This window comes from Pan paniscus, chromosome 12 (assembly GCF_029289425.2).
Source record: "Pan paniscus chromosome 12, NHGRI_mPanPan1-v2.0_pri, whole genome shotgun sequence".
Taxonomy (NCBI): Eukaryota; Metazoa; Chordata; class Mammalia; order Primates; family Hominidae; genus Pan; species Pan paniscus.
In genome coordinates this window covers 114,093,779-114,121,436 of record NC_073261.2, presented here as the reverse complement: position 1 = coordinate 114,121,436, position 27,658 = coordinate 114,093,779, and the positions used below count along the sequence as shown (strand labels likewise).

The 27,658-nt window shown below is 41.9% G+C and overlaps 1 long non-coding RNA gene and 1 other non-coding gene across 2 annotated transcripts in view; one reads left to right on the top strand and one right to left on the bottom strand.

The window, feature by feature from the left end:
• LOC130541243 (uncharacterized) overlaps positions 1–27,658 on the top strand; it is a 573,869-nt gene that overhangs the window by 398,924 nt on the left and 147,287 nt on the right. The window lies entirely within an intron of this gene.
• LOC112439051 (U6 spliceosomal RNA) lies at positions 9,045–9,148 on the bottom strand. Its single transcript, XR_003027348.1, has one exon. It is a non-coding gene; the product is annotated as a U6 spliceosomal RNA (small nuclear RNA).

Sequence of the window (27,658 nt, the reverse complement as noted above, 5' to 3'; positions counted from 1 at the left end):
ATTTTGTCCCTGCCTTAGAGATCTGTGGAACTTTGAACTTGAGAGAGATGATTTGCAGTAGCTGGGAGAAGAAATTTCTAAGTGGCAAGGCGTTCAAGATGAAGCAGAGCAAAAAGTTTGGGAAATTTGCAGCCTGACAATGTGATAGAAAAGAAAAACCCATTTTCTGGGGAGAAATTCAAGCCAGCTGAAGAAATCTGCATAAGTAACAAGGAGGAATGTTAATCACCAAGACAATGGGGAAAATGCCTCCAGGGCATACCAGAGACCTTTGTGACAGCCCCTCCTATCACAGGCCTGGAGGCCTATGAGGGAAAATGGTTTTCTGGGCCAGGTCCAGGGCCCCACTGCTGTGTGCAGCCTCTGGACTTAGTGTTCTGCATCCCAGCCATTCCAGCCGTGGCTAACAGAGGCCAAAGTACAGCTCAGGCCAGTGCTTCAGAGGGTGCAAGCCTCAAGCCTTGGCAGCTTCCACATGGTGTTGGGCCTTAAGGGGCACAGAAGTGAAGAATTAAGGTTTGCGAATCTTCGCCTAGATTTCAGAAGATGTATAGAAACTCCTGGATGTCCAGACAGAAGTTTGCTGCAGGGGCAGAGCCCTCATGAAGAACCTCTGTGAGGGCAGTGCAGGAGGGAAATATGGGTGGGATCCCCTACGTAGAGTCTCCACTAGGACACTATCTAATGGAGCTGTGAGAAGAGGACCACTGTCCTCCAGACCCCAAATGGTAGATCCACTGACAGCTTGCACACTGCACCTGCAAAAGCTGCAGACATTCAATGACAGCCCATGGAAGCAGCTAGGAAGGGGGCTGTACCCTGCAAAGCCACAGGGGCAGAATTGCCCAAGGCTGTTGGAGCCCACCTCTTGAATCAGTGTGACCTGGATGTGAGACAAGGAGTCAAAGGAGATCATTTTGGAATTTTAAGGTATAATGACTACCCTATTGGATTTTGGACTTGCATAGGGCCTGTAGCCCCTTTGTTGCGGTCAATTTCTCCCATTTGGAACAGGTGTATTTACTCAATACCTGTATCCCCATTGTATTTGGGAAGTAACAAACTTGCTTTTGATCTTCCAGGCTCATAGGCAGAAGGCCTTGTGTCAGATGAGACTTTCTTTAGACTTGGACTTTTGGATTAATGCAGGAATGAGTTAACACTTTGGGGGACTGTTGGGAAGGCATGATTGTGTTTTGAAATGTGAGAGCATGAGATGTGGGAGGGTCCATGGGGGAAAATGATATGGTTTGGCTCTGTGTCCCCAGCCAAATCTCACCTTGAATTGTAATAATCTCCATGTGTCAAGAGTAGGACCTGGTGGAGATAATTGAATCATGGGGGTAGCATTCCCCATGCTGTTCTTGTGATAGAGAGTGAGTTCTCATGAGACCTGATGGTTTTATAAGAGGCTTCCCCCTTTGCTTGGCACGCATTCTCTCTCCTGCTGCCCTGTGAAGAGGTGCCTTCCACCATGATTATAAGTTCCATGAGGCCTCCCCAGCCATGGTAAACTGTGAGCCAATTAAACCTCTTTCCTTTATAAATTACCCAGTCTCAGGTGTATCTTTATTAACAGCATGAGAAAGCACTAATACAACTGGCAAAAAGGAGTTCACATTGTAAATAGACAACTAAACATTTAGCACTTTTCTACCTAATTTTGCTTCTGGCAAGAGCATGAGGTGTAGATTTCAGTCCTGGCCCTGCCACTTACCAGCTTCATGGCCGTAGGCAAGTTAGTTAGCCACTCTGAGCCTTGCTTTTCTTATCCTTAAAAAGATGCAGTTATACCCACACTAGTGGATTATTGAGAGAATTACATTTTATAAAAAAGTAAATAGAAGGATGTGTATCGAGGATTCAACAAATAAGAGGAGTAGTAATTATTTTTATTATTTCCATGGCCAGTAGGATTTTTAAAAAAGTGTTACTCTTTGCAGGTAGTTCAAAGACTATTTGGAAGGACAGAGAGACAGACAGGCCATGCAGGTGAGGTCAAAATCAGTACCTCCTTCTGAGACTCCTCAGAAGGAAGGACTACTTTAATCAGTCAGGACTCAAGGCAGCAGGGCTGGTGTTGGGGGAGGGAGGGAAGAGCGAGGAGGCTTCTCACAGAAAGTAATGCCTGAGCAAAGCTATGGGACAGTGAGCATCACTGAGCTGTTACATGGTTTAGAGGCAGAGTTTTAAATCCTTTTAGAGTAGGTCTTCTTTCTAGGGAATAAAAAGTAAGATATGAGATTCAGATTCTTGTGGATTTGGTTTTCTTTATTAATGATGCCTAATGGCCTGTAATTAAGGCACAACTTGTTAGCTAAACCAACAATTACCATTTGTTTGAAATGCAAAAATAGAATAATGAATGGTCTTATTCAGCAGCTTTTCCCTTCTTTAATGGTTTGAGCAAGAGTTGGTTTTCAGTCTCTCTCTTTTTCTCACTCTCTCCTTACCCCCTCACTTTACCTTCTCTTCCTTCCTGTTTTTCTTCCTCACTCCCTACATCCTTCACTCCACCCAGACACACACACACACACGCACACGCACGCACACACACACACACAGTGGAATTCCTCAGCTTTTATATAAATTGGCTCTCTTTTTAAGCATTTGGGGAATATTTCCCATCATTTAAACTTATTTCACAGCTTTCGTTACCACTCGACCTTTGCCCCTACACCTGATGTCAGTTTAAAATGAGCCCAACTGGAGGCAGATGAGTCTGGGTGGGAAGGATGGAAAAGCCAAGTGGGCCTGGTGTGGCTTGGTTAGAGGCAGGGCTGCTGTGACGCTCAGCTCAGCTCTAGTATGAGATGGATTTTCTGTTTGAGAGAACCATTGCTGCTGTAACATAGGCAGAAATGAGAGAGAGAGAGAGATACTGAGACTTGTGGTAGTGTCTTTGGAGACAAACACATCTGATTCAAATCCTGGATCTGGCCCTTATTTACTCTCAGTGGTGAGTTTTTAAGACCTCTTTCATTTTTCTTACCTTTAAAATGAGATTATAGATACGTATACACACATACTCATACATATATGCGTGTTTATGTATGTATGTATGTATATGAAGACTTTACCAGAATTGAATGAAATAATATAAAATTCCACAGTATGATGCCTGCCACATAGTGTCTCATATATTTTAATAGCTATTACTTATTTTTATGAGCTAATTCGTCCCCACCCCAAAATTCATATGATGAAGTCCTCAGCCCCAATATGACTGTATTTGGAGATAGGGGCTTTAAGGAGGTAATTAAGGTGGTCAGAAGGGTGGGGGGCCCTATTCTGATAGGATTGATGTCTTTATAAGAAGAGGCAGAGACACCAGAGGTGTCTCTTTTTCTCTCTGTGTATGCACAGGACAAAGACCATGTGAGGACACAGTGAGAAGGCAGTCATCTGCAAGCCAGGAAGAGGCCCTCACCAGAAACCAAATATGTTGGCGACTTAATCATAGATTTTTAGCCTCCACCACTGTGAGATAATAAATGCCTTTTGTTTAGGGCTCCCAGTCTCTGGTGTTTTGTTATTCAGCATGAGCTGACTAAAATACTTATTAAGTGTCACCTCTTGTTTTACCTCAAGCACCTCAGAGTGACTCCTATGGGACAAAGAACAGAAAGCCTCATCATGAAACGAGTGGGGAAGGGTCTGGGTTTTAGCGGATGAGGCGCTCACTTCTCAGAACATTCACCCATGAAGTCCCTCTCACCCTTGCTGGTCCCAGAGACCCTTAGCTCTAGCTTTGTCCAACTCTTTACAGTTTTGAGGTAATGCACAAAAACAGATGCACACAGAAGAGGTAAACCTCTGTGTTCATCATTCTTGCATTGCTATAAAGAAATACCTGAGACTGGGTAATTTGTAAAGAAACGAGGTTTAATTGGCTCACAGTTCCACAGGCTGGACAGGAAGCATTGTGCTGGCATTTGCTTGGCTTCTGGGGAGACCTCGGGAAACTTACAATCATGGTAGAAGGCAAAGGGGAAGTCCACACATCACATGGCTGGAGCAGGAGCAAAAGAGAGAGAGCGTGGGAGGTGTATTAGTCAGGATTCTCTAGAGGGACAGAACTAATAGGATAGATTTATATACAAAGGGGAGTTTATTAAGCAGTATTGACACACATGATCACAAGGAGATGTTCCACAATAGGCCATCTGCAAGCTGAGGAGCAAGGAAGCCAGTCCAAGTCCCCAAACCTCAAAACTAGGAGAGCTAATAGTGCAGCCTTCAGTCTGTGGTCAAAGATCCAAGAGTCCCAAAGCGGAAGAACTTGAAGTTTGATGTTCAAGGGCAGGAAGCATCCATCACAGAAGAAAGATGAAGGTAAAAAGACTCAGTCAGTCTAGGTCTTCTACGTTCCTCTGCCTGCTTTTATCTTAGCTGAGCTAGCAGCTGACTAGATGGTGCCCACCAGATTGAGGGTGGGTCTGCCTCTCCCAGTCCGCTGACTCACATGCTAATCTCCTTTGGCAACACCCTCACAGACACACCTAGGAACAATACTTTGCATCCTTCAATCCAATCAAGTTGACACTCAATGTTAACCATCACGGGAGGTGCTTCACAGTTTTAAACAACCAGATATCAGGATAACTCACTCACTATCATGAGGACAGTACCAAGGGAGATGGTGCTAGACCATTTATGAAAAATAACCTCCCACCAAGCCTCACCTCCCACACTGGAGATTACAATTTGACATGGTATTTGGGCAGGAACACGGATGCAAACCATATCATCTCTTGTCTCCAACTTACATGAAAACCATTTTTTTTCCAGATTAGGTGTGCTCCAGATTACCTGAAGAATTTCAAAGTGTGTCCATGGTTTCCCAAGGCAGAGGCATATGTTTTTACATAGAGGGCTTCAGTGAGTCTATAATAACAGAAAGACTGAGGAGACAGGATTTTTTTTAAGGTTAAATGAATTAATACTGTGGAAGCCAATGGTGGCAGTGTGTAAGGAAGACAGAACTGTGCAAAGTCAGTAATCAAACATGATTAAATCATGCTGCTGCAGACAACTGTTCCCCAGAGTTAGAAAACCAAGCTAAAAATATGACTTTGTAACATTTTGCACCTCCGGTGCACTCATTGCACAGTCTATAGCTGCAGATAAAATTCTACCATGACAAACTTAAGGGTGGTAAAAAGGACACCCCCTGCCATTTCATGTTGTGCAATTGCAGGTTAAGGCTTAGCATAGACCACAACAAAAAAGAGCCATATGCAGATTCTTCATACACGGAGTCCCTTCTTTGCCCCTCTCTCACATAGATCATAAGGGGAAATGAAAATAGCCTGGTATATAAGATTAACTTCTCTGGGTCCAATTTTTAAAATCTGCCAATGTATAAGCTAGCCTATTGCTCCTCAGAACTTAGCTTTCTCTTCTGTTAAGTCAAACTGATAATTTGTATCTCTCATGCATTAGGATTAAGTGAAAATATTACCTATGAAGTCTGTAGAAAACTTCCTCACACGTGAAATCTGCTTGGAAATGGTCCAGTTTCTTCCTTGTCTCATGACGTTACTGTATTTGTTCAACATTCAGAGAGAGAGCAGAATGCAAATGCATAGGTCTTGAAGTCAGAAGATTGCTTGACAAAATGACCATAGGAAAGACTTCAAGCCTTTCTGGGTTTAGATTTCTTCATCTGTACAATGGAAATGATGTTCCCTATGCTTTTTCGGCTTGTATTTCATTTAAGTTTAAATGGGAGAGCTGGAAAATGTTCATACTATAAAGCAGTATACCAATGGTTGGTAAGGAAAGGGCTTTCAGTTGGGAGCATGCTACATCTCAGAATCATCTCTACATTAATCGCATAAAATTCAAATCCTCTAATATGAAAGATGAGAAGTTCTAGGAGAGAATCGGGTACGGTAGCAGGCATGTATTTTTACTGAAAATAGTTACTTTCCCAGGTAATACTGAAATTTCCTTCTCAGTGAGAACTATCTCAGTGAACAAAGATATATTTGTGAAATATAAATAACGGTGCTATCACTAATTTCAAGTTTTCTGCATATATTATTTGGTAAATTATAAAGTAGAAGTTATTGTCCTTATATTTAAGATAAAAATATTTTTAAAGCTATGCAACTATTTTAAGAGAAGATGAATTGATATCATGGAACTTGAATTCAGAACCAGGCTTGTCTCACTGGACCCATCCTAACTCTGTGCCCCTTAGAGCATCTTGTAGTCCATTAACTGATCTCAAAGGCCAAAGGCTCAGGGTGGAGGCTTGAGTTTTACTCCACAGACAATATAGACCTATTTCTTTGATCATAACGTTATGAGTAACAGAGCAATAATGAAATATTAAAGGAAACTTAAGGAGATCAGGGCATAACCTAAAACTTGTGAGATCAGTGTCTAAAAACTGCCCTAGAAACACATCAGTAGTATTCTGTAGGATGTATATGGGTGGGAGATGCATTATATAAATTACATAAATCATGAAATATAACTTAAAATTAATTATTTACCAATTTAAATACCACACTTAGTAAGCAATAGAAAAATTAAAATCAAAGATAAACTATAAGAATCATCTCATGGAGAAACTCACAAATGAATACTCTGGAAAGTCATCACAGATGGCCATAAAGAATTCTACCCCTCCCTGGACATACATCTTACTGTTCTTATCAAGGGTGGAGTCAGTTTCCTCTTTTCTCGAGTCTTGACTGGCTGATGACTTGTTGTAAGTAATATAAAATTGGCAGAAATGACCGTATGGTCTTCCAGGCTTAGCCTTTTAGAGGTATGGAAGATGGTTCTTTTGCCTTCTTGACACCCAGCTGTCTTGCAAAGAAAATCCAAGCCATCCTGCAGAAGAGAGGTTACATGAAGAAAGCTGTGAGGATGAGAAACCACAAGGGGAGAGGGTTCACATGGACAATAGAGATGCCCTAGCTGACAGTTAGCCCCAAAGCCCCAGACAGCTGAGAGAAACCAGCCACCAAATGAATGCAAAACCACTTGAATGGCCATAGCAGATGCCACTGTGTTCTATGTTGTAAATGTTTGTGTTTCCCTCAAAATTCATATATTAAAACCTAATCCCTAACATGATCGTATAAAGATGTGAGGTCTTTGGAAGGTGATTAGGCCAAATGAGATTCATGCTGTTATAAAATAAGTCTCTGAGCTGTCTTGCCCCTTTCACCATGTGAGGACACAGTATGAAGGCGCCATCTGTGAAGCAGAGGGAGAGCCCTCACTAGACACCAAATCTGCTGGTACTATGATCTTGGACTTCCCAGCCTCTAGTGTTCTAAGAAATAAATTTCTGGTATTATAAGTTACCCAGTTTAAAATGTTTTGTTATAGCAGCCTGAAAAGATCAAGACACTGTATGGAACACAAGAGCCACATAATCAATCTACACCATGATCAGAAAAAGTAAATTATTGCTGTTTTAAACTATGGAGTTTTGGGGTAGTTTGTTATTAGAAAAAGTGACTAAAGTTAAACCTGCAATCAAGGTGTCACTGTTGTGCTGTGAGGTGGGATAAGCTAGCATGCGTGTGTACGTGTCTGGCTGATGGGAGGCAGATGTCTGCAGACTTTCCCTGATGCCGTTCTATAGAGTCTCCTGGTACCGTTGATGAATACATAACTGATCTGTTCCACAAATGGCTACAATTTGTTTATGATGTGTCTTGAGAATGTTCTGATTAGCCTTGTCTCTGATGTTTGCAAAAGTTGTAAATGAAAGCTAACTGTAGTTCACTCCATAGGGTTTCTGATTAAAGTTATACAGGAATCAGCTCCCTCAAAGTCCATCACATGTTTGGATCCCATTGAATTCTATGCTTATCCCCTAGATCAAAATTACTGCATAGACACTTGGAGGAAATGCTTCGCTCATTCCTTAACAAAACTGATGTGAGGTAATCAAGCCACTGAAGGGAACACAGAGCAGGTCATGCAAGAGGATTCAATTCTATATGAAATATTGGGCTGAGGAATAAATGAAATTTCAAACCCAGACTCAATGGTCTACCCTTAGTGTCACCTTCTATGTGGAGAGGAGAGTACCAAGAAAACATGTAGAATTAGCTTCCCTACTTCAGACTTCTCAAGTAAACCAGTTGCGTGTATTATTAATAATTTTCTTTTATAATTTTTTAATTTCTTCTAAAAAAATGGAATACATGTGCAGAATGTGCAGGTTTGTTACATAGGTATACGTGTGCCATGGTGGTTTGCTGGACCTATTGACCCAGGCTCTAAGTTCCTTCTCCTCACCTCCACCCCCCAACAGGCCCTGGTATGTGTTGTTCCCCTCTCTGTGTCCATGTATTCTCATTGTTCAACTCCCAATTATGAGTGAGGACATGCAGTGTTTGGTTTTCTATTCCTGTATTAGTTTGCTGAGGATGATGCCTTCCAGCTTCATCTGTGTCCCTGCAAAGTACATGATCTCATTCCTTTCTATGGCTGCATAGAATTCCACGGTGTATATGTACCACATTTTCTTTATCCAGTCTATCATTGACGGGCATTTGGGTTGAGTCCATGTCTTTGCTATTGTAAATAGTGCTGCAATAAACATATGTGTGCATGTATCTTTAGAGTAGAATGATTTATATTTCTTTGGGTATATACGCAGTAATGGGACTGCTAGGTCAAATGGTATTTCTGATTCTGGATCCTTGAGGAATCGCCACACTGTCTTCCGGAATGATTGAACTAATTTACATTCCCACCAACAGTGTGTGAAAGTGTTCCTATTTCTCCACAGCCTCACCAGCGTCTATTGTTTCCTGACTTTTTAATAATCGCCATTCTGACTGGCATGAGATGGTATCACATTGTGGTTTTGATTTGCATTTCTCTGATGATCAATGATGTTGAGCTTTTTTTCATGTTTGTGGGGCACGTAAATGTCTTCTTTTGAGAAGTGTTTGTTCATATCCTTTGCCCACTTTTTGTTGGGGTTGTTTGCTTTTTCCTGTAAAATTGTTTGTCTTGTAAATTCTGGATATTGGACCTTTGTCAGATGGGTAGATTGCAAAAAACATATGGAGTACTTCACGAATTTGTGTGTCATCCTTGCACAGGGGCCAAGCTAATCTCTGTATCATTCCAATTTTAGTGTATGTGCTGCCAAAGTGAGCACTTATTAATAATTTTCTATTGCTGTGTAACAAATTTCCATAAACTTAGTGCCTTGAAACAATGTAAGTTTGTTATCTCCTAGTTTCCATGTGTCCAAAGCCAGTAAAGCTTAGCTAGGCCTATGCTCAGGATCTCCTAAAGCTGGAATCAAGTGACTATCTGAGCTGCATTTCTTCTAGAGCTTAGAGTCTTTTTGTCCAAGTTCATATCGTTGGAAGAATTCAGTTCCTTGTGGCTGTAGGACTGAGGTTCTTGCTTCTTGGTGGCTGTCAGACAGGGCTGTTGTCAACAAGTACAGGCCACCCAGAGTTCCCAGACACCTGACCCTCTTGCAGGCCTTCTCATAATGTAGTAACTCATGTACTCAAGGCCAGGAAGAGAATCTCTCATTTCAGCTTGCTATGATGGAGTCTTATGTGACATATCATGATCATGGGAGTGGCTATCCTCAATTTGTCATATTTTATTGGCTAGAAGTAATCACAGTTTCCACCTGCACTCAGGAACCAGAAATTATGAAAGGGCATGACTTATTGGAGGTCATCTCAGAATTCTACCTACCACAATGTGTTAGGAGAGGTTGCTCCCACATTATTTTCAGATAAATACTGCAATCACAACACCAGAAGTGTGCGGAATAGCTCTCACATTATTCTTTTTTTTTTTTTTTTTTTGAGACTTGATCTCACCCTATTACCCAGTCTGAGTGCAGTGGAATGATCATAGTTCACTGCAGCTTTGACCTCAGGGGTTCAAGTGATCCTTCCGCCTTAGCCTCCTGAGTAGCTGGGACTACAGGCACATGCCACCATGCCCTGATAATTTTTTTTTTAATGTAGAGACAGAGTCTTTTTATGTTACCCAGGCTGGTATTGAGCTCCTGGACTCAAGTGATCCTCCCACCTCAGCCTCCCAAAATGCTTGGATTATAGGCATGAGCCACTGCACCTGGCCTCAGGTCATTCTTGACCCCTTTATGAGAAGGCATACTCAAGGCCATTGTTGACCTAAAGGATGAAGACTAAGTTCAGTGGTAGAAAGGTGTGAGGAAGCACAAAGATTCTGCTGTAAAAATGCAAATTCAAAGGACCAGGGGCATTGGAATGAAAATTGCTACATGAAAATCTGAAGGACTTGAGTGCAGCTGAAAGAAATGTGTCTTCCTCCTTAATTGTTTTAAATATTGAGGCATCCATTGAAAAGTTTTCAGTAATTTTTTTTTTCTGGGTCTTCTTAAATTAGGAAAAGTAGCTGTATGAAGATGGATCTAAATAGTGAAAGAGTATGCATTGTGATGGCTCCTGTCAACAAGAATTTTCCAGTGAAGATTGTATTGACTTGTGCAGAGGCACATTTTAACTGGGCACCCACATTATGCTAGGCAATTTCATGTATAGAATCATATTTAATCCTCACTGTGAGATGATGCTATTTTCACTTTCAGTTACAGAAAACAAGGCCCAGAGAAATAAACAATGTCCTCCATCTGGATTGTGCCTGCTGTAGGAACAGGAAGTAGGCTCTGCTCATGTCTGGGTATCCACTGCTTTCAGATCACAGACAATCAGTCACTGCTCCTCACACAGCTGCTAAGTGGTGTGATCAGGACTGAAACCCCAGTGCCTCTGACTTCAAAGCCTATGCTGCTCCACTGCACCACAGCATCCATTTCATCAAAGTCAGGAATTCCCCCGTTTTATCTTGAATCTCTATCAGCTGGCCCTGGGTGGTCGTTGTTCATGTTACTCATCATCTGTGTTATCAGTAGGAATGCTTCCGGTATTACAGAAAGGGGACCGTGCTTCAGAAAATGGTTACAAAGTGGCGAAAACTGACCTGACTGGGGATGTAGTCAAAGGGCAGGAACGGAGGGTGGGACAGGTCAAGGAGGTGACCAGAAAGGCACTCACCAGGGGAGCAAAATATAAAGAGGCACCAAAACACTCAGCAGTCCTGATAAATAATATTTTAGTGCAATATTTTAAAAATCAGAATTTTTGTAAAAATATCCAATGGTGAAGAAAATATCAACACTGTAAGTAAAGATGGGATCGCACCCTGCCCTTGCCAGACTCACTTATTCACTTCATCCTCATTACCTTACAGCCCTGAGAGGAGGCAGAAGCCATAAAGAATGAGACCAGAGGAAAAAACCTCTCCTACTCCCATTTCTCCAGGTTTCTAGGAACAGGAATGAGGGAGAAGCAAGGGAATTCTTATCTGCAGAGGTCAGATTTCAGAGAAGTGACCATGATCTCTAGGAAAAGCATAGAAGCTTAGCCATGGAAAGATCAGGAATCAGGAGACCTGTGTTCTGGTCTGGGCACCAGCACTAACTCACTGTGTGATTTGGGGCTAGCCCTTTTCTTTGGGCCTCAATGTACTCATTTTTAAAATGGGAGCTTTGAATTGAGTGCTTTCTGGGGTCCTTTCCAACTCAGACATTCTACAAGGCTATGGACTAGCAGATTCCAGGGAGAATACTCTGTCCTTTACTCTATGTGGAAGTGCAGAATTCCAGAGAAAACTTCAGTGGGTCAAATATGGACATCTTCTGTCTATTAACTTTCCTTGCCTCTTTTCTCTTTCGTTTAGTGGTCAGTGGGCCACAAGAAGAGGCTAGTGGTCAGTTTCCACTGGTGCCTAGAAGTCAGGTCCCATGGAAGGTTGAAGTACTTAGCTTCTTGTAACTCTAGAACATCAGCGCTGACAGTACAACATTGGCCAGCTATGTCATAAGTCAGTTTGTACTAAAGATAATAACTACTGCAATTAGCTGGGCATGGTGGCACATACCTCTAGTCTTAGCTACTTGAGAGGCTGAGGTGAGAGGATTACCCAATCCTGGGAGGTCAAGGCTGCAGAGAGCCATGATCTTGCCACTGCACTACAGCCGGGGTGATAGAGTGAGATCCTGTGTCAAAAAAATCAATCAAACAGACACACAAAGATAATAGCTGCTGTGTATGGATATGTAATTATGTAATAATAGCTGAGAGGCTGTATATAATAATGGTCTACTCCTGCACACAGCTGCTGGTATAGTGTTCTGTTTCTGCCTCTTCCCAGATGCATTGGTCAGGGGGCCGCCAAGATGCAGAGCCCACAGACTATTTCAATCATCAGAGAGAATTTAATAGGAATTATTGTTAAAGAGGTATAAAGTTGTTAATTAGGTAACTGAAAGTGTAAGAAGAAATCTCAAAGGTATCACAGAGGTAGCAACTGCAGGACACATGACAGCCCCTACGACTGAGGGAACAAAATGAGTGTGAGTTGGTTAAATCTTTGAACCTTAGTAGAGGGCCCCTTGGAACAAAAACAGAGACCTCTGAGAAGACAGCTGGCCGGCTGGTGTTGCTTTGGGGGCATACGATTGAACTTGTCCTGCAAGTGGTGAAAAAAACTGTAAAGTGGGTTCAGCTACTGCAGCTGGAAAAAATTGCTCCTGGCAGGGAGAACAAGCATTAATGGGGGAATAGCACATGCACGGAAAGTGAGGCAAGCAACAAACAGAAAGGGCCATGTCCCTCCAGCCTTGTAGAGCATAATGGGAATCCAGTTGGCAAGGCAAAAATGTGCTTTTCTGACCCTCAGCCCCAGCTCCACAAAGCAGCGTACAGAAGGGTGGGTTTAGAGCTGAGAGTCCATAACTTAATAACTGGCGCACTAGCTACTTGACCTTAAGCAAATCACCTGACCTTTCTGTGCATGCATTTACTCATCTGTGAAAAACGAATACTAATGAACTCTGCTGAATAGGGTTGTTATCAAGGTTAATTAAATTAGTTAATATACAGAAGTGCTTAGAACAGTTTCTTCAGTGCCCAATAAGCTAGTAGGCACTTAAGTTAAAATAAGTGCCCAATAACATTTACCTGTGTGATGTTAATTTTAATGTGTCAACTTGACTGGGCTAAGAACTGCCCAGATAGCTGGGCAGGTAAAACATTACTGCTGGGTGTGTCTGTGAGGGTATTTCCAGAAGAGGTCAGCATTTGAATCAGTAGACTGAGTGAAGAAGACCCACTCTCACCAGTGTAGGTTGGTACCAGCTAACGTGTTGAGGACCTTAACAAAACAAAAAGGCAGAAGAAAGGTCAGTTCACTGTGTGTGAGTTGGGACAGTCATCTCTTCCCATCCTCAGACTTTGGCACTTCTGGTTCTCGGCCTTCTTATCTGAACTAAATTACATCACCATCTTTCTTGGTTCTCCAGCTTGCAGATGGCAGATGGTGGGACTTCTTGGCCTTCATAGTTGTGTGAACCAATTCCCATTATAAATGTGACATGTCTGTGTGTATACATACATATATATAGACACATATATATAATGAATGTGTGTATTCATACGTATATACACGTACACACACATATATGTGTGTGTGTATGTGTGTGTATGTATATGTATATATACACACATACATATGTGTCTTCTATTGGTTCTGTTTCTCTGGATAACCCTGAATTATACAATCTGGTATTATTATACAAAGGAAAGAGGAAAGAGCAAATATGTCTGCCTTGCCCAAGGCATTAGATTCACATTTTCCTTACATTTTGTGGCTTAATTTCCAGAGTGCTTCTCAGAAGTGAATGTCAACTTCCTGATGTTTATACTCAAGGAGAATGAGGTTTGGAGATCTGAGTAGTTTACTGAAGGCACTCACATTGAAAGATTTTATGAAGCTGAAATTCAAATCTAGATGTGCCCCATCCAAAGACCACCCTCTTTATACAGCAACATGCTGCTTCCCCTGGATCAAGAAACACAAGGTAATTATCATTTTCTTGTACCACTCACTTATGAAGAGTTAAGCTAGACTTTACTGTCCTTAAGCCTCAGATAATTCACCTGTAAAATTAGAATAAAACACTTGTTTGGAACACTTGATCCAACGTTATAAAAATAGCATGATCAATCTCAATGGCAAGTCCAGCAAGATAAAATAGTAAGGGGAGAACACAAAGTCCTCTACGGTAAGGTCTGCTCTAACACAACATATGTGTCTCTATAAATTACAGCACTGTGGGAAAGTATGCCAGAAAAAACACAAGACTTATGGGAAAAAATGGGGTTACAACACTAAAAAACTTGATCAATGACACACAATCACAAAGAAAGGCATCTAATAAAAACAGTAGTGGAGTTGTGCGCGTGTTGAATGGTTAAGATGTACTTAGATGCCAGAATAAACATGGCATTTTCCTTGCAGAAGACCTGGAGTTTGCTTGTGGAAGTGGGTGCCAGCAGGGGGCAGCTTGGGAGTCCCTGTGAAGTGGAGACTGGGGTTGATCAGAAATCAGAGAGAAAGTTCTAAAACCAGATGTGAATGGGTGTGGCTCATAACACACCCAGTGATCTGCGGTAGCCGGTAGAGGCATGGAGGTGTGTGTGTGTTTTGCATATTCCTAGGAACCCCGGGGTCAGCCGTATGCAGTTTCTAGCAGATGAAATAATTCATTGCAAAGATATATTTACATTGTGCTCAAACTGTTTCCTAATATACTGATTACGCCGAAAGAAGTGCAGAGTCTCAAAACAAATGTTACAGCAAAACTGACTGTTTTTGGGTCCAAAAACTTAGCCAGAAAAATACACAATGAAAGAGACTTGAGTTAACAGCCATGTGGCTTAGGACCTCCTCTGAGTTGGCAATTGGCAGAGTGTGGAACCAGTGTACTGGGTTAATGAAAACCGAGATTGCACTGAGAACATATATCGTATGACAACAGCAGCAATAATAATAATAAAGAAATTCACAGACAGGGATCTGGGTGAAGATTATGCTAATTAATTAAACACACAGTTAGAGAGAATCTCGTCTGTCCTAGGCAGAGCCGGCACCTTCTCCGGAGGAGAGCCTGATCTGCCGACATGACTGACCGTAGAAAACATTGGCTGTATCTTAGGGATTATGGATGCCATTACCTCCACTGTGAGGAAGGTGCTATGGGGATTAGCTATGACAATTCTCCTGGACACTTCCTAGAGCAGGTCAGGGGCTGGACTGAGACCAGGGTTTAAGGCAGTTAGATCCTGACCGAAAGTATTTTCCACTGGACAATGCTGCTACTTCCCTATGTCTTCTGATGGGAGAATCTGTATCTTCATTGCTCTGGTAACTCAGTAAGTCGTCAATGCTAAGTTCTCTTTAAGTGACTAACTAGGCCAGACTCTCTTGGGCAGAGTGACATTAATTAGTCACAGCATGGTCTGTGTATAGATACTTTGGACTAGAACCAACATCTGTCGAAATAATGATGTTAAAACTAAGCGTTTGTTCTGCAGAGGTTCTGCCCCCACTCCTGCCCCTCCCCCATAGATGCATTCCCTCCATCTTTGTACGTGCAGGGCCTCATTCTTCATATCACAATGTGGGGTAATTGTTGTAGGTTCAACTGCCTGTCTCCCTCCCTAACTGAGAGTTCCCAGGGAGCAGAGACTGGGCTTTATTCATCTCAGCACCACAGGGATCTAGCGTGGGGTTTACACATAAAAGATGCTTATGATGTCAGCTCCATGAGAACAGAGACCATGTGCTCATGTCAGCCCTTGGTGTCTAAGCCAGTGTCTGGCATCAAGCAGACGTGCAGCAAATATTTGTTGGCTGAAAGCATGATCCTTAATGAAAGGTCATTTCCATTACATCAGTTAATTAAATAAAAATATATCTGTTCAAAATTATGTGGTCAATGAAAAAAAAGTCCAAGGGCTCTTTAAGGATGTGGGAAAATGTTCAGAGTATAATGCCGAGTTAAAAACAAAAAACAAAACAGGCCAAACATTGTGGCTCACTGCTGTGATCCCAGCACTTTGGGAGGCTGAGGTGGGCAGATCACCTGAGATCAGGAGTTTGAGGCCATCCTGGCCAACATGGTGAAGCCCCGTCTCTAACTAACTAAAAATACAAAAAAAAAAAAAAAAAAATTGCCAGGCATGGTGATGTGCACCTGTAGTCCCAGCTACGTAGGAGGCTGAGGCAGGAGAATCACTTGAACCTGGGAGGCAGAGGTTGCAGTGAGCCAAGATTGCACCATTACACTCCAGCCTGGGCAACAACAGGGAACCTCCATCTCAAACAAACAAACAACAATAACAACAACAAAAATAACAGGCTGAAAATATGTAGATTCAGAATGATACTCATCATGTTAAAGAAATGCCCTCTGGTTTACATGGTTGTCTCTGGGTTCTGAGATTTGGGGTGACATTTACTCTCATCATTGTACCTTTAGGTCACTTTACAAATTATTTAAAATAAGCCTGCGTTACTTTAAAAATGGGGAAGAAAATGTTTTAAGAGCAAATAATTTCATCAGGTGCTTTAGTTGGTATGTTTGTTCAGTGTGGTAATTTAAGGGATAGGATGACTTCTGGGAAGGGAACATTTCACAAAATTGTTTTCTTTGCCTTCAGAAGGCCACATTTTCTATCATTTTGATGATTCTGGTAATTCTCACATTAACTGGTGGCCTCCTTAGCGGGTGGTGCCCTGAGGAAGAGCATCTTTATTTCTGGGTTTCTATCACAGAGGCAAGAAGGAATCCAGGAACAGAAGGGCCTTCCAGCCTTGTTTTATATTGCTTTATTTATTTTAATTTTGTGACTTTGCTCTAAACTGTGCTGGGGGGTGGTATAAAATTAAAATACACTCACATTGACTAAATCATTGACTGGCAATAATTTCCAGAGGTTTGTTTGTTTTTGTTTTTGTTTTTTAACTCTGAATTCTATGTTCTATGGAAAGCATTAGTTTCATACCTTTATTTTCATTTCATTATAATGTGTGCCATTTTAAAATAGAAAAGAAAAAGAAAACCATCTCTATGAATATAAATCCTTTTCCTAATAATAGATATAATCCCTCAACATAATAGAGCGGAGGTCAGCATAATACTCACCACAGGCCAAATCTGGCCCATAGCCTGCCTTTATATGACCTATTAGCTAAGGCTAGACTATTAGCCAAGACTGTTTTTTCATGGTTTTAAATGACTGAAAACAAATTTTTAAAAAAATAAGGTTTCATGACGTGGGAATTACATGAAATTCAAATTTCAGTGTTGATAAATAAAGTTTTATTGGAACACAGCCATGCCCATTTGTTTGCATATTGTCATACAGCTGGCTTTTGCTCTGCAACAGCAGAGTGGAGTAGTTTCCATAGACACCAAATGGTTTGCAAGCCTGGAATACGTACTTCCTGGCCCTTTGTAGAAACAATTTGCGAACTCCTGTAATAGGCCTAGGTCAATATTACAAGGAAATTTGGAATAACTTCAACCTATATAAAGGCGAAGCTAGATCAGACTGAGAAACAGTCAGAATTCTGAACTAGAAGAAATTGGGAAGGCATACCACTGAGTCCCATTGTGACATGGTTCAGGCCTTCATCCTCTCATCTGGAATGACCCCAGCAGCCTGGGAACCTGTTCCAGCCTCTCATCTTGACACATGTACTGTATGCCTACAGTCCAATCCACCGCTTCCTGCCACCCTCACACAACTGTGCCAAGGTTATCTTTGTAAAGGGAAACTGTGGTTGCATTACTTTCCCACTTACAGTCTCCAGGGCCAATGGATAGTTTATGGTAGTGGTCCTAGCTCTGTGCTTTGAGGAGTTCTGGATTCCTTGGAGGAATGTGTAAGGTACAGAGATGGTGTGGGAGGGTTCGTTGAGTAAGCAGGTTGTGGATCTTTCTCTCTGTGCCCCCATTTCAACCAGAAAAGCTCTATTTCTGCTTTGTGTATTATATTTAATTTGAAGAATGGATTCTGTTGTTTAACAAAATAGCTGGAAAGCCACTAGTGGGTAAAGTTGAAGCCTCTTGTCCTGTTCTTGTGTGATCTAGTGTGATAGACACAGTGCTAACCAAGCTTTGTTGTTCCCTGTCATTTCCGAGTCTCCCTTGCAGGGAATGGCGTTATTGCCAACGAACGTTGAGTAGAAGTGACTCCCATCACTTCTGGGCTGAGAGAGCTGAGAACCAGTATACTGCCTCCATTTCTCCTTTACCTTGGTAACCTTGCAGGCTACTTGTCAGGATGTTGTATCTAAGAGCTGGCAGATCATGCAAAAGCCCGGGTCCCTGAATGGCCATGTAGAATATGATCTCCACCCTGACCTATTTTAGACAGTACAATTAAATAAACAAGCAAACTTTTGTAGTAGAAAATCCCTGGAATTTGGGGTTTATTTATTACTAAAGAATAGCTTTGCATCTGGCCCTTGTTTATCTGTCATTTATTACTTGGTTGGCTGATGTGTTAGGTGGTTGGTTGCTTAATTAATTTAACAACAACAACACACATATATGAAGAGTCTAGTATGTATTATGCTAAGTAGTGAGAATATAAATCTATCAGCTGTAGCTGCCAACTTCAAGGAGTTTATAGCTGAGTGACTTTCTTTCCATAGCTCACTACGTAAGCACTATCCTGCACAGACCCTGCATCTCTGTCATTCTAAACTGTGTATCCCTGAACTCACCCAAACAATTCATTCATCCGTCCCTTTGCCTAAACTGTTTCTACTGTCTATGGACTGAGAAATCTCAGAATCTGAATAACTCATAGCACAACGTGGCTAAAACACACTCTAATAGTTCCTGTTGGTAACAGACCTGTTAAATCATTATGAAAGAAGGAAAACACAGAGCCCAGCAGAGTCAACTTAGCCTAAATCAATTCAATCAGTGTGTCACATGACCCAAGGAAGTGTGAAAACTGCCGTCACTCATTCTGATGCCTTCATTTTATGGTGCAAAACATCCAGATGCTAAGAAACACATCTGGAGCTTTTCTGTTTGCGATGATGGGAATGTTCTACATCTGCTCTGTCAAACCTGCCAGCAACTAGCCACATGTGACTATCGAACAATTAAAATGAGGCTAACATGACTGAGAAACTAAATTTCTAACTTTTAATTCACTTTTAATTCGTTTCCATTTAAACAGCCACGTGTGACTAGTTGCTACCTTATTGACCAATGTAGCTCTACTAGATATTTAGATCTGTTTCTTTATTTATTTATTTATTTTTATTTTTTGAGATGGAGTTTTGCCGTTGTCGCCCAGGCTGGAGTGCAATGGTGCCATCTCGGCTTACCGCAATCTCCGCCTCCCAGGTTCAAGCGATTCTCCTGCCTCAGCCTCCCGAGTAGCTGGGATTGCAGGCATGTGCTACCACGCCCAGCTAACTTTGTATTTTTCGTAGAGACAAGGTTTCTCCATGTTGGTCAGGCTGGTCTCGAACTCCCGACCTCAGGTGATCCACCCGCCTCGGCCTCCCAAAGTGCTAGGATTACAGGTGTGAGACACCGCGCCTGGCTGATCTGTTGATTTAATTCTTTTTGTTACCATAGCCTAAATATAATAAGTTTAAAAGATACAACCATAAGCACATTTTCAAATAACACAAAAGAGGTTATCACCAGCTAAATTCTAAAACTGAATTTTCTCTACCAATACTTTTCCTTTAAACTTCTTTCGGTGCTTCACTCAATTAAAACAGCTCTGGGTTATAACCCAGGACCCTAGACCAAAATTCAAGGTGGACAGACTCAAGTGGTCCCCTCTGTCTCTAAGATCTCTGGTATCAGGGTGTTTCTCAAAACAACAGAGCAATAAATTCAGTAGTAATATTGGAAGTATTCAAATAAGCATTTTCAAAATATTTGTGCATCCTTTTAATAAAAGAAAATTTTTTTTTAAATTATACTTTAAGTTTTAGGTTACATGTGCACAACGTGCAGGTTTGTTATATATGTATACATGTGCCATGTTGGTGTGCTGCACCCAGTAACTCGTCATTTAATGTTGGGTATATCTCCTAATGCTATCCCTCCCCACTCCCCCCACCCCACAACAGGCCCCGGTGTGTGATGTTCCCCTTCCTGTGTCCAAGTGTTCTCATTGTTCAATTCCTGCCTATGAGTGAGAACATGCGGTATTTGGTTTTTTGTCCTTGCGATAGTTTGCTGAGAATGATGGTTTCCAGCTTCATCCGCGTCCTACAAAGGACATGAACTCATCATTTTTTACGGCTGCATGGTATTCCATGCTGTATATGTGCCACATTTTCTTAATCCAGTCTATCATTGTTGGACAATAAAAGAAAATATTAAAAGCTCAATATATGGCAGGCACTATTATTCTAGGTATTTGGGATACATCAGTGAACAAATCAGAAAAAGATCCCTGACTTTCTGGAAACTACCTTTTAGTAGTCCACACAATACATATAATAAATAGGTGAATTGCATGGTATATTAGAAATAGTATTTAGAAAGAAATAGCACAGAATAAGAAAGGGATAAACGTGATATTTTAGCAAAGACTGACTGAAAAGATGAAAGAGTCATCAGTGAATCTGAGGGAGAAGGATTCTAGCCATAACTTCTATTTCTCTGAAAAGCGTCATACTTCAAGGCCTCACAGAAGGGCAGGCATTGGCCTGGCCAGTGTCCTGGGTGTGTCTGAACCATAGATCAGAGCATGTGTACTTGGAGGGTGTGGGCAGGAGGCAGGTGCATTAGTGAACTGAGCAGGAGGTGATCTTGGAAGTCTGGGTCCTTCTGGGCTGATGGCACTTTTATATTAAATAACTTCACCCTTTCCCCATGCATCTCTTAGCAAAGAAGCATGGGATGTAAAGAAATGATACAGATAGGAGACAGGGAACTACTGGGTAGAAGACCCTGGTTCCCCGGCAAAGGCCCCACCCTCAAGACTAAAGACCCGCAGCCCTAAATGAGGACAGGCATTCCTGTTTTCACACCCAAAAGCTGCCTTTTGGCCAGCCATGCCTCCTATCCTGCACCCATATAAACCCCAAACCCCAGACTCCAGAAGCAGACCAGCAGGCCAACAGACCCGCAGATGAACAGTGGAATGACAGAAAGACGCAGCAGAGAAAGAGAGGAGGAACATCTGAAATGCCAAGAGGAGTTTGGCTGGGGGCAGTTAGAGAGGAGTCCAGCCACTGGGTGGCTGACTCCAGGGGAAGATCACCTTCCCACTCCATCCCCACCTTGCAGCTCCCCATCCATCTTGCAGGAAAGCCACCTCCACCACTTAATAAAACCTCACATTCATCCTTCAAACCCTTGTGTGACCCAATTTTTCCAGGATGCTGGACAAGAGCTTGGGATACAGAAAGCTGTCACGCTGGCTTTCTGCCTTTGCATAAAAGCAGAGTCCATCGAGCTAGTTAACACTCAAGCCATCTGTGGACAACAAGGCTAAAAGAGCTTTGTAACACTGGGGTTGCGGCACCCATCCCTAGACACTACTCTGGAGCTGGAGCCCAGAGTGCTCGCCCCAGCCTCTGCATCTGCCCATCTGTGTGCTCCCCCTCCTGCAAGGAGCTTGAGCAGCAGGGTGACCAAACAGGTGAGCCACACCCCTGTTGCGTGTCCTGCCAGGGGGATTGGGGAACTCTTCGATTTCAGAAAAATACATACACCATCTTCTTGGTTACCAGGACTTCAGGCTTCTAGATGGCTTCTCACCTTCAAAGACATGGGGAGCTTTCTAGATATCACTTCCCGTATATTATAGATCACGAAATGATTTCACTGAATGATTTCTAAATGCACCTTCTACCTCTAATAACCTCTAACTCTTAGAAAGGTTGAAAACACACCAAGTGTGTTAGTTTGCTAGGGCTTCCATAACAAAATACGACAAATTGGGTGGATGAAACAACAGAAATTTATTTTCTCACAGTTCTGGAAGCCAGAAGTCCAAGATCAAGGTGTCAGCAGAGTTCGTTCTCTTGGAGGGCTGTGAGGGAGAATCTGTTCCAGGCCTCTCCCTTAGCTTCTGGGGGTTTTCTGGGAATCTTGGTCATTTTTTGGCTTACAGGCTCATCACCCCAGTCCCTGTCTTTATCTTCACATGGTGTTCTCCCTGTGTGCATTCTGGGTCCAAGTTTTCCTTTTCTTGTAAGGACACCAGTCATATTAGATTAGGGGTCCAGCCTGTGCCAGGATGACTTCATCTTTACTAACTAATTACATATGCAATCACCCTATTTCCAAATAACTTCACATTCTGAGGTCCTAGAGCTTGGGACTTCAACATATGACTTTTAGGGGGACACAATTTGACCCATAACAAAAAGATAAGACCAATAAATGGAAAGTCTGCTCCAGAGTACACCTGTCCCTCTTCTTTATAATGCAGGAAGGGTTTGCCCCAAAACATGTTACTCTACACCATTGGGTGGTCATCCCAGGAATGCCTTATTTAACGGCTTCAGAAATCATGTTGACATGAAAGACACTAATATTATAATGATTTTTAAAGTGAAAAAGAAAAAAAAATTGGATCCTTTTTCCTCTAGAAATGGATGTCTATTTTCAAAATATTGCATTGGCAGCTTCAGCAGAAGCAATCTATCGCCTGAGAAGGAGGAGCTGAGCCAACATGCGCATGCAGATATCAATACAAGTCTGGAGTTATACATAAGCAGAGGGAGTTCTGACAGGGAGCCGGGCAGCCTGCCACACAAGGAGCTCTCTTACAAAAGGCAGTGTTTCTTTTCCCTTACAAATGGCTAAAGGGTTGTGCTTGATATGCCTAGAAGCTAGGGCAAAAGAAATCTCTGGTCTATTCTGTGAGTAACATGCCATTGGGACAGACCCAACTAGAAAAATAACAATTCTCTTAGTTTTCAGAATTGATCAATCCAGTGTGGTCTTACCCTAAAATAGGGAAGGTTACATTTTTAATTCTCTTTTATAGATTCATCAAGATTCAGAAGGCACAAGTGACGTATTTAAGGTAACACAGATTTTAAATGGCAGAAATCAGTAGTTCAGAAGAATTGCAAAGTTCATATTCTTTGCATTGACTGAGCTGCTTTCAGCTTTGAAAATGGTTAGTTTGACATCTAAAAACTAGAAATAAAGCTTAAGATCAATATATTTCTAATTATGAAAGACCAAACAAAATAACTCACAAACTTCCTAAAGACAGGGAGAACAAAAATCTCCACCTGTATAAAATTATGATTATAGGTTCAAGAATAGCAAAGTGTTTTGACTGTTTACTAAGTGTTTTCACACTGAAGATCTCATTTGATCCTACGTTTATGGGATGGTTACCTGTTGTACAATGAGGAAACCAAGGCCCATGTAGTAAATGGTGAAATTAACATGCCACTGCAAGGATGTGGCTAAGCAGAACCCAAGCCTATATTATTTAAAGCAAAGCCAAATATTGATTCAATTAATCTACCTTTATTTTTATTTATTTATTTATTTTTACCATTTATTTGCCTTGATCCTGGATTTTTAATAGGGCCTGCAGACCTACGAAAAGAGCTTATAACAACCACCATGACCCTTGGCGTTGCTGGCTGATCCTCTAGGGCCTACCCTCCTTATCCTGGCTTTCAGCTTCCACCCCTCACACCAGCTGCAGGTTCTTCTTGTTTATGCCATTAGGGGTGTGCGTGTGTGTGTGTGTGTGTCTGTGTGTGTGTTTGGTAGGTGGGGCTCTTATCTGGCTTAGCTTCCTTGGTCCATGTTTCTTCAATTCCTTAGCTGTGATTAAGAGACACCTCTCTCCCCATCTTACTCCTGAGCAACCCACATTAAGTGCTATCTGACTGTCTCCCACTCCCCTCAACCCTAGGCCCCCCTGCTTGTGAATGGATGGCAAGCTGTGGGTGGGGGGAGGCGGGTTAAGGCAGTGGTGTGTCTTTGTAGCAGAGGGACCCTCCTCATCAGTCTCTGCATGGACAATGCCTCTGCTGAGTAGCCAGACTCTTAGTTCAAAGAGCTGATAGACACAATTCAAACGAAAAAGGTGGGTCCCTTCTAAGGTCGTCCTTGACTTAGACTTGTACAAAATACCTGCAAATCTGGGCTTCTCTTGCTTTCTTGACTTTGTGGACACTTGGAGGGCGGAGACCACCCTCTTGTTCATCTTTGGATGTTTAGCATGTTCCACTAAAACACATTTTGGGTTTTTTCAAAACAAATGAGTGAATGGATCTGTAATTGACTATGTGGACCCTGTGATTGCCTGCTGAATGGGTGCTATAAGAAATCTTTGGAAGAAGAAAGCAAAGTGAAGTGTTGCAAGATGGTGTAGGGCACAGAGTAATGTATGAGGTGGCAAGAGAACAGGGTTGTCCTCTGAGGTCTGGAAGGCCTGTGGGATAAATCCATCCTAGAATTTGCTGGCAAAAGTAAAAAACTTCTCTCTCAATAAACTGTTTTTACTTTTTTCTTTATCAAAACAATGTAACATATTGAATCTATCATATTTCTTGTGGAGTTTGGCCCTATAGCATACGGCATTAAAATTAAGATAAAAAATTAGTCTGTTTTAGAATACAGGGACGAGGAGAGAATTTAACTTCCCAGTACCCCTGAGGGGTTCTTGGCCTCTATATGCATTATAAGGTTTGCGTTATAATATATTTATATTTGATTTTAGCTAAACTTTTTTGGAATAGAGTTAATAATTTTGAATAACTTTCTGCCTGTGAATGCTAATTCAGTTTCTAAACAAGAAAATCATTTTAATTCAACTATTTCAATGTCAAATACATCTGAATGCTTTCTGGATGATTTCTGAAAAATTTATAAATTAGTTGGTGACTATTTCATTGATTTGAGTACTTTTCCACTAGGATCTTCGACTCACAAGCTCAGTCTAGAAGGCCATCTCCTCCAACTCTATCTCATGCCTTGATTTAAACCCCTCTGATGCCAGGACAGGCACTGCCTCCTGCGGCCTCCAGTTCATAAATATTGACAGGTTATACCTTAGATTGAGCCATTCTTTATCTATCTCTAGGTTATTGGCCCACATTTGGGGTTAATGCTTAGCATCATGAAGAATGTGCTTTTCTCTGGACTGTGTGAGCACCCTTAGAGGTCTATCTCGGTCTGCTACAATTGGGTTTGGCATATGGAGAATTATCACCCTGATAGGAGATGATTTTGAATTCTTTCTACATTCCAATTTTTTCCCCTAAATGTGTTTCAATTAGTCTGTGTTGTTGGGCACCGCAATTACTGTTTATTTTTATTCTATGTTTTTCCAAGTTAACTAATTATAGATTCATAGTGTCTCTGGGCTAGGTTGATAGTGGGAAAAATGTATTGCAGAATCTCTCAATTGTGGCTGCTTGAGCTCCAACCACACACAAAAAGAGAATCTATCAATTGTATGGGAGAAAAGATTTAGGCTCAAAAAAGAAAGGTCACTTGTTCAAGACCACCCCGCATGTTAGGAGCTGTGCCCCTGAGAGAACATGGGCATTTGCCTCCTCTGTCCCATGCTCTTCCAGCCATGTCTTCCCCACTACCCCTGCCAGGGCCTCAGTGAAGCTTTCTCCATCATGCTTCAAAAATCAGTGTCTGTCTGTGTACTAGGTCATCTGTTCATTCGCATTTTTATTCACATGTATATCCAATACTTAATGGGCACTGGACGCTGAATGGGCATGTTTACCTGCTATCTGACTTAGCCCTGACAACAGTACTACCAATTCAGCATTTCAGCTCCACTTTACTAATGAGGAAACTGGAGAATGGGGAGAAAAAAATGGCATTTCTCAAATCACACAGTTCGTAAATGGTAAATCTATAATTCAAACTCAGGTCTGCTTTCTGCTCGAAAGGGTGCCGTTCAATGCCAGATATCATGGCTCCACTTCTCAAAGGAAGCACAACTTCTAAACAGGTGGGCCCCTCTTTTGCTCTTCTCCTGCATGTACACTGGGCAGATTCAAAGGTGTCCCTCATTTTTTCCATCTTCCATGAGGGATGTCCTAATCACCCCCTTTCCACAGGATCATTCTCTCTTCCATCCTGGCCTGCAGGGAGCAATTTGCACACCCTCCCCAGTGACTTCCCCATCCTCCAGCCCCATCCTGGTGAGGCCCTGGAGTCCTCACATTCCTTCCCACTGGGCCTCACATGCTCCCCTTCCTGCAGCTCTTTCCAGGCACCCCCGCCCTCACAGATGTTTGCATGTTCAGGCTCCTTTCTGCCACAGGGTAGCCTTGGCCTCTTTCAGGAGATTGCTCCATATAATTGTTTCTAGCACACAGCTGGGGACAGGCCCAGCCTTTCTCCCAACCTTCCCCCTCGCCCCCCCATGGCTTCTGAGAGCTGGATGTACCAAGAAGCCCACTGGCTGGCTCAGACCCACCCTCATGACTGAGCCAGTCCTGACCCAGTTAGAAAATATATCAGGCCCATGATAGCACTCAATTCTAACTTTCCATGTGATTTAGACAAATCACCAGACTTCCCTGTGTGCTTCCTTATACTTAAAGTACCAATTCCAGTACTTGCTTTATAACAGAGGGAGGCAGTGAGCATCAAAATAGGTTTTAAAAACAACAGTGATAACAACAGCAGCAAAACATTAGGCACAGGCACATTGTTTTTATTGATGAACTATGGGCTGCCTGTCACACATTGGCAATGGGGAGCTGAATGCTAACCAACCATCCCTGCCCCCAAGGAGTTCATAGCTTCAGGAAAAAAGAATAACAAAAATCAGCCACGTGAACAATGAGCTCTGCAAAAAGTCTATATGTTTATCATACTTGCAACTAAAAGTCATTTCATTCCACAGCCTCTTTTGAATTTATTTTTATAACAACCCTGCTGGGTACATGCTATGAATATTCCTCTTCCAACAGAGGAAACTAAGTCCTAGCAAAATGGAATCATGAATAAGAGCAGAGTCAGGATTTGAACGGAGGGGATTTTGCTGTTGCTTTTTGTTTGTTTTTGTTTTGTTTTGTTCCTAAAGCCTTTCATTGCTTTTGATCACTTTTCAGCCCAAAGTCACAGACGGCTGTGCTTTTCCATCCGGGCCACTCAATCTGATGGTAATGCACCATTTCTAAGAAGAGTTCTCTTCTATTTCCCATGATATTTCCTTCCAAGTTGTTGACACCATTCTGCAAATTTTGATGCTGGTGGTAAATTCTCTAATGAAGACTATTTGCTTCATTGATGTCAAATTACTGCCCTACTGCTCTTATTTTTTGCCTTTTTGTGCACACAAATAGATTTTTGTTTTAATATGGAATCATAAAATCATCTCTTCAAATATATTTTAAACGCAGTTAAACTCAGTATGTGTAATACTAATCATATAACCTAATGAACTAAAGTGGTGATAATGTGTACAACTCTGAGCCCACATGTGACCCCAGTAGCAACTACATCGCAATTGCCACCACCTGGCTAGCAGCAATTTTAAGACGCATTCTGATACAAAAGATGTTAAAATCTGAAAAGTACATGATTTAGAATACACAAAACACAGTATAGTTTTTTCTTTTCCTTTTAGTAAGAACTCTGGATTTTTTTTTGGCTAGCCTGTAAGATCCTTTGAAAAACTGGGTCTCACATATGCATACTTGGCATCTAGGATGCAAAAGAAAAATACGGGAAGCGGGAAGCTACAGTGTGCCAGAAATAGGTTATCCATTGTCACATGTGTTGTTTAGTTGGCTTATT